This window comes from Lasioglossum baleicum, chromosome 20, assembly GCF_051020765.1.
Source record: "Lasioglossum baleicum chromosome 20, iyLasBale1, whole genome shotgun sequence".
NCBI classification, from domain to species: Eukaryota; Metazoa; Arthropoda; class Insecta; order Hymenoptera; family Halictidae; genus Lasioglossum; species Lasioglossum baleicum.
The window spans coordinates 893919-907288 of NC_134948.1; the positions used below are offsets into that span (position 1 = coordinate 893919).

Sequence of the window (13370 nt, forward strand, 5' to 3'; positions counted from 1 at the left end):
AGATGCCCCTCGCGAGCCCTTAATGGTGATACCGCTTATCATTGTTGGACGGGTAAAATACCTGATGTTTCACATTTTAAAGTGTTCGGTTCCAAGGTTATCACGTTAAATCGGAACCCGCAAAAACTGAAATTCGATTCACGTGCGGGAGAAGGAATTTTCCTCGGTTATTCGGAAGAGGCGAAGGGATTTAGAGTATGGATTCCAGAGAAAAATCGCGTAGATATTTCTCGAGACATTAAACCCGTTAACGAGACATTAAAGAAGAAAAGTAATTTTTCGGAAATAGATATACAAAATAATGCAGTCGATCCGAAGCTAGAGCAAACAGATCGCGACGGTAAAATAATTGATTATGATGAAAGCATTATTGAAGTTCTTGTCGATCCCCCGCGAAAACCCGAAAGTATAACAATACGTACAAGCGGAGAATCGTCATCTGGATGCGTAGATAGAGATTATCTTGCCGATAAAAATAATCTGAGAGACGAGAATCCTCGGAAAGTAAAATATAAGCCGGGGAGACCTCGAATTATACGGACAGGGAGCCGTGGTAGGCCGAGAAAATTGCGTAGCACGGTGGAAATCGAAGATGATGTACAAGTTGAGGAAGGGGATGACGACGTATTTGAAAACGACACTATCGCGCCGTCAAACCTTCCAGAGTCCGCGAGCATTGCTGAGATACCTTTGCGAGATGCACTCTCCGGACCGAACGAGACAGAGTGGCGTACGGCGATTCGAAAAGAAATAATAGCGATGTTGAAAAATGACGTTTGGGAAATAGTTGATCGCTCTCGCGATCGCGAAGTCATTGGTTGCCGTATGGTTCTCTGCGATAAAATTAGTGCTAACGGGCAAGTAAATCGTAGAAAAGCGCAGTTAGTCGCACGTGGTTTTTCACAGCGTCCGGGTTTAGATTTCGAAGAAACTCACGCTCCGGTAACAAGACTAAGTTCGATTCGAATGATAATGGCACTGGCTGTCGAGTTTGATATGACAGTTCACCAATTGGACGTGTCTACAGCGTATTTAAATGGAGAAGTTGATAAAGATATTTTCATGGAATTGCCAGGTGTCCTTCTCGAGTCACTCCGAAAAATTATATCATTCGAACCGAATGAATGTAAAGAGAGAGCACAAAAGATGTTAAGTAAAATTTCGAACGGTGACAAAGTATGTAAAATTAAGAAGGCCTTATATGGCTTAAAGCAAGCAGGTAGGCAGTGGAATATTCGTTTAGATACAGAACTGCGAAGTATTGGCTTTACCCCTCTAAATGCCGATCCGTGCGTATATATTCTTCGAAAGGGGGAGCAATTTATGATTCTAACCGTTTATGTAGACGACATAGTGCTTGCTGCTAGGAACAGTACGTGGCTAGAGCATGTGAAGAAAATCTTGATGCAGAGATTCGAAATGACAGATTCCGGGAAAATTGATCATTGTCTAGGTATCGAATTTCAACATCGAAATGGCGAAATAGAAATGCGACAGAGCGGTTACATTAAAAGAGTGCTAGAAAGGTTTAGAATGCAGAATTCGAACCCTGTTTCCTCTCCTATGGATCCTCCCCAAAAACTTACGAAGCCAGAAAAGATGAGCGATGAGGCTAAGGATTTTCCTTATAGGGAACTAGTAGGATCCCTCATGTATTTGGCAACAGCCACGCGTCCCGATATAGCTCACGCAGCGAGCGCACTTAGTCAATTTCACTCATTGTATTGCGGCGAAGCGAGTACTCCGCTATCTTAAAGGTACTACGGATTTAGGTTGTAACGTTGCCCGTATTCGACCGGCTTGTTGACCGGCGGAAACGGTCAACCCCGAGAATTTACAGCCGCGGAGGACGGGCCGTGCGCGGCCGCGCGGACACGGTCCTCTCGGGACAAAGGTAATTGACGAGAAGAGTCGAATCGGACGCTAAGTATTGTTCGGGCGCCAGGTACTCGGAAGTACCGCACTAAGAAACACGAAAGTCTCGCGTTCGAGGACGTCGAACACGAGCTGCGACTCTTCTCGCGATCACGAACGAACTTCGACGACACGGATTGCCAGGAATTCGGACACAGGGAATAACGGGGACAGCCCTCGCGGCAGGACGGATCTCGCAGGTCGGAAATGACTCGAAACAATTAGGGCTCGAATGAATTTATTCGTTGTCAGGAGATAAATTACAGAGGGGCGGCCACGTGGCCGCAACCCGGGAGCCCGCGCTCCTTGTACACTTGTGCGATGGATCGTCGATCGCGGAGCGCGTGATTCGAGACTTCGCGATTCTAGAAAGTACGGTACGACGGTACAATGCACGTCTCAACGGAGACGGGATTCGCGAAACGCTGATGTTCGGCGTAGTCTCGACGGACCGGCGCGCGATTGCCGAGCGCGATGGATGCTATTTTCCCGAATTCGCAGTTCCCGAAATTATCCTTTCTCGACGCGGCTCCTAGAGGAAGACTTCCGACTACTCGAAGGGGAGACTGTTCGCGAAGGCTCAAAGCGTCTCGGAGAGTACGCGAGCACCAATGCACGAGGCCCAAGGCCTCGGCAATCACCAATGGTCCGAGGACGATGCGCACTCGCTTCGTCCTCGCACTAAATATCGAGCCAACCCGAAATGCTAACGAGGATCACTTAATCGACTTACCGTGCTGCGTTCAGCGATTCTTAATACAGTGGCCGGAACTCAGGGCCTTCGCTCGGGAATTGTCCTCGGAAGTGTCGCGAAAAAAAACCACCCGCGACGCGTACTCGTTCTGTTCGACGGAACCCGGAAAAATGTGTGCGGCAGCGAAATTACGGAAACCCGACTGATCGGTTCTAGTACCAGCGCGACAGTGATCCTTCGTCGCCTCGACGGAGCGCTTCGATTCTCGATCTCCCCACTCCTTTCGTCTTGCCGAAATTCCCTATGGGCGCACCCGCAACGCAACTACTCTAGTCGCAGGATCGACCTATCAGAACCGGTCGTTGGACCCACGACCTGTCAAACACCAATGGCCGATCGTCGAAGGCGATCGGCGAGGACTCATCCTCTTAGGCGCTCCTCCGCACCACCCTTGCCGGGGCCGACTGTAGGAGGGTGAGACGCCGGCTGGACCACCAAAATGCCGATGTTACGTTGTTGCAGCCCCATTGTCCTGGCACGTCGTCTCCGAGTTTACGGGCTCGTGTGCATCGGTGCCTTTTGCCACTTCTCCGGATCCGGAATGGTTTTTGTTGGCGGCCAATATTTCGTCGTCGGGTGATCCTTTGGGTGCGGGGCGCCTTGTCGGTATTTGTTGCTTCCTAGGCACGCTCTCGAGAGTAGTTGCTCTCGGTGCGTGCAACAGATGGCATTAGAAGCGATTCTCGATTTGAATCTCTTCCTCAAGGAGCGTTCTCAGTTGCGGGTGGTTCTTGCATACACTAACGGTCGGTCCGGTTCACTCCCGATACGGTTCTCTGACCGTTTATCAAACGGAGAAGTGACGTCGCAGACTTGCAACGTCACAAGGTATATGTTTCCGAAAGGACGATGGCATTTTGCCAGGCTACTCAGACTCCGACTGGGCAGCGAATATACAAGATCGAAGATCTTATACTGGATTCATTTTTGTAATGAACGGCGGACCTGTAACTTGGGAGTCGCATAAGCAGCGCACGGTCGCGATCTCTACGATGGAGGACGAGTATATGGCTCTCGCGGAAGCGACAAAAGAGGCCATTCATCTTCGGAATTTTCTAAGCTCCGTTGGGATCTCGAAACAAAAATATATTCCTTTGTTTAACGATAACCTAAGTGCGATAGGACTAGCTAAAAATCCGGGTTTCCACGGCAGATCCAAGCATATCGATGTAAGGCATCACTTTGTGCGAGAAAAGTTAAAGGACGGTAGTGTGCAAATTTTCCATAAAGCGTCTAAAGATCTGATAGCGGATGTGTTAACAAAAGGTCTTTCTGGACCGAGTCATAACAGATGTATTTCATTCTTAAACGTCTGTAACCGTTAAATAATGTTCAAACCGAAAATCGCGGTTAAAATCTGTATACGATGTATATACGTGTATATACATGGTGTCCCAAGACCCCTTCGACTCCGGGAAATGGGAGGTTCCTTAGGTCATTTGAAGCAACATTTTCCTTTGCACCAACGTCAGCCGGGGCTTTGTTTAGGAGTTATTAACGAAAAACACGGACCAATCAGAGCGCGACCTAGACGCGCGATGGCACGTTCAGCCCGGCGCGCCGGGAGACGAGCGTGGTGTAACGCCGCGATGCCGTAACGAACAAGAGATTCTCGAGTTTATGTGAATCCTCCCCGATTTGGATGAGCTTTGGATATGTTGTCAAGACCATCATTCTGAACAACATTTCCCTTTACAGTTTTTGTCGGCCGGCTTTAGTTTACGAGATACATAAATGTAAAAACTTTTAATTGTAAATCGATCGATTGTACTATCTTTTACCCGATTTGGATGAGCTTTGGATACGTTGTCAAGACCATGATTCTGAACAACATTACCCTTTACAGTTTTTGTCGGTCGGAAGAACTTTACTTGTCAATTCATATGGGTGGATCTTTCTACCCGACTTACGGCAACGTTACCCGAACGAGAGAAGAAGCAGAAACTGATTGTATTGAAAACTCACTTATTCAGCCGTAAATCCATTTGCTGCTTCGAAATGTGTGTCACTGGGTCACTCGGTGACGAACTGTACAGATGTCTTCAGGTATACGACAGTACAGAAAGCTAAGGGACGTACGGCCAGGTCGACAAACTGCACAGACGGTGGTAGAAGGCCTAAGGGATGCGCGGTCAAGTCGACGATCCAAAATTTCAGTTTCACTTTCGAATCGATAAATAATTCGTATGTTTATTTCACACAGATGCCTTGAAATTTTTCCACACTCACAATCACTGTTCACATTTGTCAACACATAGTTATGCACTAATAATAATTGCTTAAACTAATTAAACGATTATTTAATCTAATCACTAGACTGCGGACCTTTATGTAAAATGAAAGTTGGCTGCCGCTATTACAAGGGACAGAAGCCAGACAGATATTTGATTCTTACTGTGACCATTTTAAGAAGTTGAAAATAATACATTGGTGTTCTGAAATTACTTTAATCTCTCTAGTGTCTTAAAATGCACCTACTCATGTTTGCTACAAATGCATGAAATCCGAAGTCTAGAGATTGCATTACCTGATTGTTGTGATTTGTGCAGCAGGACAAGGGATATGGCAATTATTATTAGTGCATAACTATGTGTTGACAAATGTGAACAGTGATTGTGAGTGTGGAAAAATTTCAAGGCATCTGTGTGAAATAAACATACGAATTATTTATCGATTCGAAAGTGAAACTGAAATTGTGGATCGTCGACTTGACCGCGCATCCCTTAGGCCTTTTACCACCGGCTGTGCAGTTCGTCGACCTGGCCGTACGTCCCTTAGCTTTCGGTACTGTCGTATACCTGAAGACATCTGTACAGTTCGTCACCGAGTGACCCAGTGACACACATTTCGAAGCAGCAAATGGATTTACGGCTGAATAAGTGAGGTTTTAATACAATCAGTTTCTGCTTTTTCCCTCGTTCGGGTAAAGTTGCCGTAAGTCGGGTAAAGAGATCCACCCATATGAAATGACAAGTAAAGTTCTTCCGACCGACAAAAACTGTAAAGGGTAATGTTGTTCAGAATCATGGTCTTGACAACATATCCAAAGCTCATCGAAATCGGAGAGGAGATAGTTCAGATAGTACATCGATCGATTTACAATTACAAGTTACTTATCGCGTAAACTAAAGCCGGCCGACAAAAACTGTAAAGGGAAATGTTGTTCAGAATCATGGTCTTGACAACATATCCAAAGCTCATCCAAATCGGGTAGAAGATAGTACTATCGATCGATTTACAATTACAAGTTTTTACAATTATGTATCTCGTAAACTAAAGCCGGCCGACAAAAACTGTAAAGGGAAATGTTGTTCAGAATGATGGTCTTGACAACATATCCAAAGCTCATCCAAATCGGGGAGGATTCACATAATCTCGAGAAACTCTTGTTCGTTACGGCATCGCGGCGTTACACCACGCTCGTCTCCCGGCGCGCCGGGCTGAACGTTCCATCGCGCGTCTAGGTCGCGCTCTGATTGGTCCGTGTTTTTCGTTAATAACTCCTAAACAAAGCCCCGGCTGACATTGGTGCAAAGGAAAATGTTGCTTCAAATGACCTAAGGAACCTCCCATTTCCCGGAGTCGAAGGGGTCTTGGGACACCCTGTATATATATATATATATACATGTTAGCGTGTCAACGTGATAGCGGCAACGCAGTTTCGGGAAGGACGACCGAACACATGTTTGGTTCCTTCACATAATTATGGCAAGGTATTTATGGCGTGTATGGCCGTGAATCTAATAAATAGCCCCAATGCCATAAAAACTAGGGACCGCTTAGGGTCTCTCAGGTATCGGTATACAACCATTGACTGTGTATTGAAAGCGAGACCTTTAGAAAAGGCAAGCGACCCGACGTCGTATTGCTAAATAATAATAACACATGGTTCTGAAGGATCTGGCCACGGAGTGGGGAAGGCCATGCCTTTTTGGTAAGAGGACTGTGAGGAACCGCACGGCACTTACCCCAGAACTATGGGACAAATAACATCGTTTTTCAAATGTGTTTCTAACATCAGAAGTGGGATAAGTAACTTTCGCGTCTGTACGGTTCCTGAGAAGTCCGGGCAACGAGTTTGTATTCCAAACGCATCATGGAATCCGCGAGTGCATCTGTGAGTGAATCTGCGAGTGCATCTGCGAGTGGCGTTTCCACGCTTAATGAGCTTGTTCGACAAGTTTTCGAAAAAATAACAGCGAGTGCTACTAGTGCGGGGAACAGCATACTGTCTTCAAAACTAGTGGAAGTGGTGCCTGAATTTGATGGCCGTGATCTAGGACAGGACGCAAAAACGTGGTGCAACACGGTGGAGCAAATCACGCAAAAGCAGACCGAGCAACAACGCCTTTCTCTCGCGACCCATGCGTTGAGAGGAGCTGCCAAGGATTGGTATCAGGAATGGACGGGTCAACCGCGAAACTGGAGTAAGTTCTGCGAAGATTTGTGTGATGTATTTGTGTCAAAGAAAAATTTACATGAAAGACTCTTGCGGGCAATAAAATATACCAGTGATGCTGCGACAACGTACGCTGAATATGCACGCACGAAATTGCTGTATTTACGGCAAACCCGCGTCGTCTTCAAGATAGAAGAGTTGATCGAAATTATAATAGGAGGTATTACCGATCAAAACGTGCGCCAAGCAGTGCATAACGCCAATTTTGAGGAAACCTCGCAGTTGATTGCTGGGTTAGCGCAGTTCACAAAATCCGAGAAGGAAAAGAAGGAAGAGGAAGAATTTAAAGGACAACACCGAAGATCATGGCTTGACAAGAAACGTTGTTACACGTGTGACAGTACAGACCATCTACGAGCAGATTGCCCTGAAGGAAGAAAACGCAAACTCATTGGTAAATCTAGTCCTAAAAGAAGAAGACTAGACCCAAACGACGATGGTAGGAAGAGAACAGCGGCAACTTGCACTTTCTGTACAAAGCGAGGTCATGAAGAGGCACAATGTTGGGCTAAACAACGGACCCAAAATTTGTAGGCCCATTTGTTATAAAGTATTAGAAAATGATCGCTTTGAAATAGTAGGGAAAAGCGGAATAGTACAAACAGTACCGAAAGATCGATTATGTCCTTGGAAGGGCGAATGGCCGGCGACACAGAGTTTGTAAACGAAGATGAACCGTGTTAGCGTGTATTGTATACTCGAATTATTATTATGTCCGTCCTATTTTCTTTTGTATAGTTTATTAATTCCATTCAACGCCGTTTAGTGTTGGCAAGAGTCATGTATTTACAATTGGTTATTACTTTGTTTATTTTCCTTTTGCGTGGCTTCATTATAAACATTCCTATTACATTTCTCTGAGTATGAGATTTTGTTGTGGTTATTGTACACAGTGTGTATAATCTTTATTGTTTGTTAAAAGATTGTGTTCTACCGAACGCGTGTTTTGGCGGTAATTACAACAGGGTGCTTATAAGTACGGAGTTGTGGAGATTACGACGCCTTTGGGGGACTAGGCTTTTAGCCGTCTTTGTTGGTTGTGTGGTGGTAGCTTCAACTGGGCACGGGTGGAGTGCTGGACAGTTGTCGCGGCGACACCTGAGACACTGTGTGACATGGGGCCTGTTGGTCATGTTGTCAAACGTTTGGCGGTAGCGTGACAGAGCGCAAGTTGAGCGCTGAGCTGTTTTCGCGGCGACGCCTGAGATGGTGTGAATGATACCATCTGAGTGTACTTATGTGAGTACTGCTGCTGCCTGGTTGGCATTTATGAAGTTATTGTGAAATATCTGCAATTGTCGGTTTTGAGATGTACTTGTGAGTCATCTGAGAATGTTTGAGACATTCTGCTGTCACTGTCCATTCTGATACAACGTGTATTCTGATATAACTTGAGGTATACTCCATGTGATTTGGATGTGGTCAGGAATGACCGAGCGATATTCAGTTTGGTACTTGTATCTTTGGAGTTTAGATGCTTCCCGAGAGCGTGAAGCATGTCAGGTTGGCCGTGTTAGCGTGTCAACGTGATAGCGGCAACGCAGTTTCGGGAAGGACGACCGAACACATGTTTGGTTCCTTCACATAATTATGGCAAGGTATTTATGGCGTGTATGGCCGTGAATCTAATAAATAGCCCCAATGCCATAAAAACTAGGGACCGCTTAGGGTCTCTCAGGTATCGGTATACAACCATTGACTGTGTATTGAAAGCGAGACCTTTAGAAAAGGCAAGCGACCCGACGTCGTATTGCTAAATAATAATAACACATGGTTCTGAAGGATCTGGCCACGGAGTGGGGAAGGCCATGCCTTTTTGGTAAGAGGACTGTGAGGAACCGCACGGCACTTACCCCAGAACTATGGGACAAATAACATCGTTTTTCAAATGTGTTTCTAACATACATGTCCCCGCGAGCGCGAACGTAGGGAATCGGAAAAGACGCGATAGCCACCGGTACAAGCGAACGCCAGCATGGCAACCGCGAGTACAGGTGTACGTACATCTAAACCGTTGTCCTGTTCAAACAGCGAAAAGTATACACTCGGCAATAACATATTCGTCCGTACCTCGTACGATTTAGACAAAGGACTTCACGGTTCACCGAATCCCTATGGTCCGCGCTCTCATTATAAATAAGACGAAATCGCGCGAATCGCCCCCTTCCAGTTTCGGAATTCTGACTATTCAGTTCTCTTGCGTCTTCAATCCAGTTCAGTGCAGTTCAATCATTTTCTCGCGTTTTCGGACTCTATTTCAGATCACTCACGATACTCAGGTCGTATTGCACCTTACCATTTCTATACTATTTCATTATATTCATATATCATTTGATTCCAAATTGTTATCAGAGCTTGCTCGTAGATTATTATCACATATTTACAGTTATTATTCTTGGCTATTTTGTTGTACGAGGTTACTCGTAAACCATTACTATTATTTTATTCATACGAGCTTGCTCGCACTCTTATTCAAATTATAATTGCTATTCTTGTGCTATTTTGTTCATACGAGCTTGCTCGCATTATTATTCAAATTATAATTGCTATTCCTGTGCTATTTTGTTCATACGAGCTTGCTCGCATTATTATTCAAATTATAATTGCTATTCTTGCGCTATTTTGTTTACACGAGCTTGCTCGCATTATCCTTCAAATTAGAATTGCTATTTTTTGCTATTTTGTTCATACGAGCTTGCTCGCATTATCCTTCAAATTATAATTGCTATTTCTGTGCTATTTTGTTCATACGAGCTTGCTCGCACTATCATTTCAATTCACAATAATTATTTTGTGTTATTTTGTTGTACGAGACTACTCGTAAGTTATTAATTATTATTCATTGCTATTTTGTTTGGTACGAGCTCGCTCGCAACTTTCTTGCGTTTTCTTTTATATATTGCAACGTCATATATATCTCGTTCAAGCTTGCTCGCAAGCCGTCACCATATTTGTTTCACGAGTTCTGCTCGCAAATCATTACTTTGTATCTATTCTGGTTCATTATACTTTGTTTGTTTAAAGCTATTATTTCGCAGCTTTATTCAGCAACGCCTTGCTCCTCGATATCCTCCATGCCCCGTCGCGCCGGTAGAAGCTACCAAATCGGTAAATTGGTGCGACAGCTCCGCGCCGAAGGCAAGGGCACCGTTTATAACCCGTATTTGTGAATCGCCAAGCGACCCAGGGTCATCCGGGACACCCCCTTTTTGCGCAAAGTTACGATAGTGGACAAGCGGAGCATCGGGACATCCCCGCGACGCGAAGAAGCGAACACGGAACGCGTCGAAACTCATCCGCGACGCGAAGAGACGGCCATCAAACGGTCCGATTCCGTGCCTCCTCCTCCGTGGAGGCTGATACCGCTTCAGATCGTTCCGAGCCTCCCTCCATTAGAGAAGATCTGTATTGAGGATCCGCGGTACGAACGTTACGCTGTCCGCAGAATCCTCACCCTAAGGTGGTATTTTTAAAGTGTCGTTCTCAGTGACCGTTTAAAGTGTTCGCGAAAGTGTGCGTGCGTGTGCTGTTCCATCGGGTCTGTTCGAATTCAACCTACTCCTCAAATTCCTCAGACTCCCAATATGCGCTTCTCTTACCCGAAAATTGGTGTTTCAATCGTGTACGTCTGAGCCAGAGGGTGCTCGGTACCGAGAGAACACTAATTCCCTTCGATCAAAATCTCCTGTCACGAATCGAGCAAACCCGCGCGTTCGAAAGGGTTGCACACACCCACGTAGTGACACTTCGACCACTGGGAACCGCAACTATCACCGCGTCGTGTGTTATTTCTACGCGGTGTTCACGACGGACGACGTCCGTCTCGGTTCGCATTTATTCCCGTCTTCGCTCTTTTCAACAACAAATACCGGTATCGGGTCCCTGATCAGACGCGGACGTCACGCGCCACGTGGATCTAAGATCGTCTTAATAAATTGCTCGGTTACGTCCCCGCCCGGTCCGCTTCATTCCGTCGGATCATTTCCGACCCGGGACGTAACAATAGCGAACATCGATGTGCTTAGATCTGCGATGAACTTCCGGATTTCGAGACAATCTTATCGCGCTTTGATTGTCCACATTTAAAATCGTAGGCCCGACACATCCATGCTCAATATCTGACAATAGTTTTCGCAGCCATACCGCCTCCTTGGTTGCCTCGCTCGCCGCTATGAACTCAGCCTCAGTCGTACTCATGCTGACGGTCGCTTGTCTCTTCGAAGACCACGCTATACATCCGCCGTTCATCATGAAAAAGATACCCGGTTGTGGACCGGCGTGTGTCGAGATCGGCAGCACAATCCGCATCGGAGTATCCGACAAGTGCGCTCGACTCGTGTTCGCAGCGAAACAATAGCCCGAATTTTGGGTTTCCTTGATGTAGCGCAGGATTCGTTTTACTGCGCGCCAATGAGACTCATCGTGTTTATCGAGGAATTTGCTGGCAACGCCCACAGCATACGCAATGTCAGGTCGAGAAATCATTGCTAAGAATAATAACGATCCTACAACTTCGCGATATGGAAAATTGAACTCGGGCTCTACAGGGCTGACTAGCCTGACGTGAGGATCGGCCGGTATTCTAATGGGGTTTGCATCTCCCATGTTAAACTATTGTAGCATTCTTTTAATATAATTCGTCTGACTTATGAAGATGCTATCCTTTTCGCGTGAAATTTCCATTCCAACAAAAACCGCGGTTATCTTGAACTTTTCTTTGAAAACTTTAACTAATTTTTCCAAAGTGTCCGGCCTTTGAGCTAGCAACAATCCGTCGTCGACATACAATGCTAAATAAGCTTTATCACCTTCAAAAAAACCTACATAGACGTATTTGTCGGCGCTGCTTTGCATGAAGCCCATGCTTTTTATAAAATGATCGAATTTATCGTTCCAGCAACGTCCGGATTGTTTCAAGCCGTAAATCGCTTTCTTTAGCTTTAAAACGAGGTTCTTATTGCTAATGTTTAGACCGTCGGGGACGCGCATGTAAGTGGTCTCCTTGAGGTCACTATTTAAATAAGCGGTACTGACGTCAAATTATAAAGCGCTCAAATTTTCTTTGGCTGCTATCGCAAGAAGAAGGCGCACCGATTCAAACCGTACTACAGGTGAGAAAATCTCGTTATAGTCTACCCCGCTTCTTGCGAGAAGCCTTGTGCACACAATCGTGCTTTATAGCGTTGCATATTTTGGTCGCCTAAATCTTTTATTTTGCAAACCCATTTAAAGCCTATTGGTTTTCGCCCTTCGGGTAGCTCAATGATACCCAAGTCTTATTTCTCGCGTGAGCAACTAATTCTTCGTCGATCGCGCGTTTCCAAAACGCGGAATCGTCGCGGCTTAACGCTTCTTTGAAGCTGGTTGGCGGATCGTAAATGACGGTGCACGCTTGGTATCGTTGCGGTGGTTTTATCTCTTGGCGCGGACGTAAATTATATTTTCGAGCGTTCGCTTGTACATTTTCGGGTACATCGGTTTCAGGCCCGTTCACGTTACCATTACCGAGAGGTTCGACAAGCTGTGCTCGTGCATCATTCACCGGTGCTTCGCTATTGATCTCATCGGAATCAATAGAAATCCGCACGTATTCTTCGCTCGCGGTATTCGGTAAACTCTCGTTAAAAATTACGTTTCTCGAGATAATTATACGCCCGATGTGAGGATTAAACAATCGATAATTTCCAGACTCGATTTCGTATCCTACAAAAATGAGTATCTGTGACTTGGCATCCCATTTTTTTCGAAAAAGATCGGGGATGAGTGCGAACGCGTCACATCCGAACACGCGTAGGTGCGATAAGTAGATGTTATACACGGGTTCTAATTCACTTTTCAATTCACGGGAGTGCGGTACCGCCGAGTGGTATTGCACGAGCATATATTACGTCATATTTTTAATGGAATTATTGCATCATGTTTTTGGGGGAGGGGGACGGTGGGGATACAGCATGCTCTCTTATCTTGAAAGGAGGGGGGGGGGCAATACTCCTTTTCAAAGACAGTTTCCAGGTATTCCATTCAAGACCAGTTTCCTGGTATTGCATAAGCCTGGCGAGGGGGAGGGGGGGGGGTGATCCCTGGGAACGTGTCCGAACGTGTTTATGTTTTCACGTCTCCTTATCTACGTCATGCAAGACTGTTTATGTCTGTCATCGCCATCCAGCTATCGTAAAACATTCATTTGTACGGAGTTCAATGAACGTCTTGTTTAATTTCATAAATATATACAACGGTCCCCTC

The 13370-nt window shown here is 45.6% G+C and overlaps 1 pseudogene; it reads right to left on the reverse strand.

Annotated features, from left to right (window-relative positions):
• Positions 1 to 11105: 11105 nt before the first annotated feature.
• LOC143218898 (uncharacterized) lies at positions 11106 to 11732 on the reverse strand (annotated as a pseudogene).
• Between the last annotated feature and the right edge of the window lie 1638 nt (positions 11733 to 13370).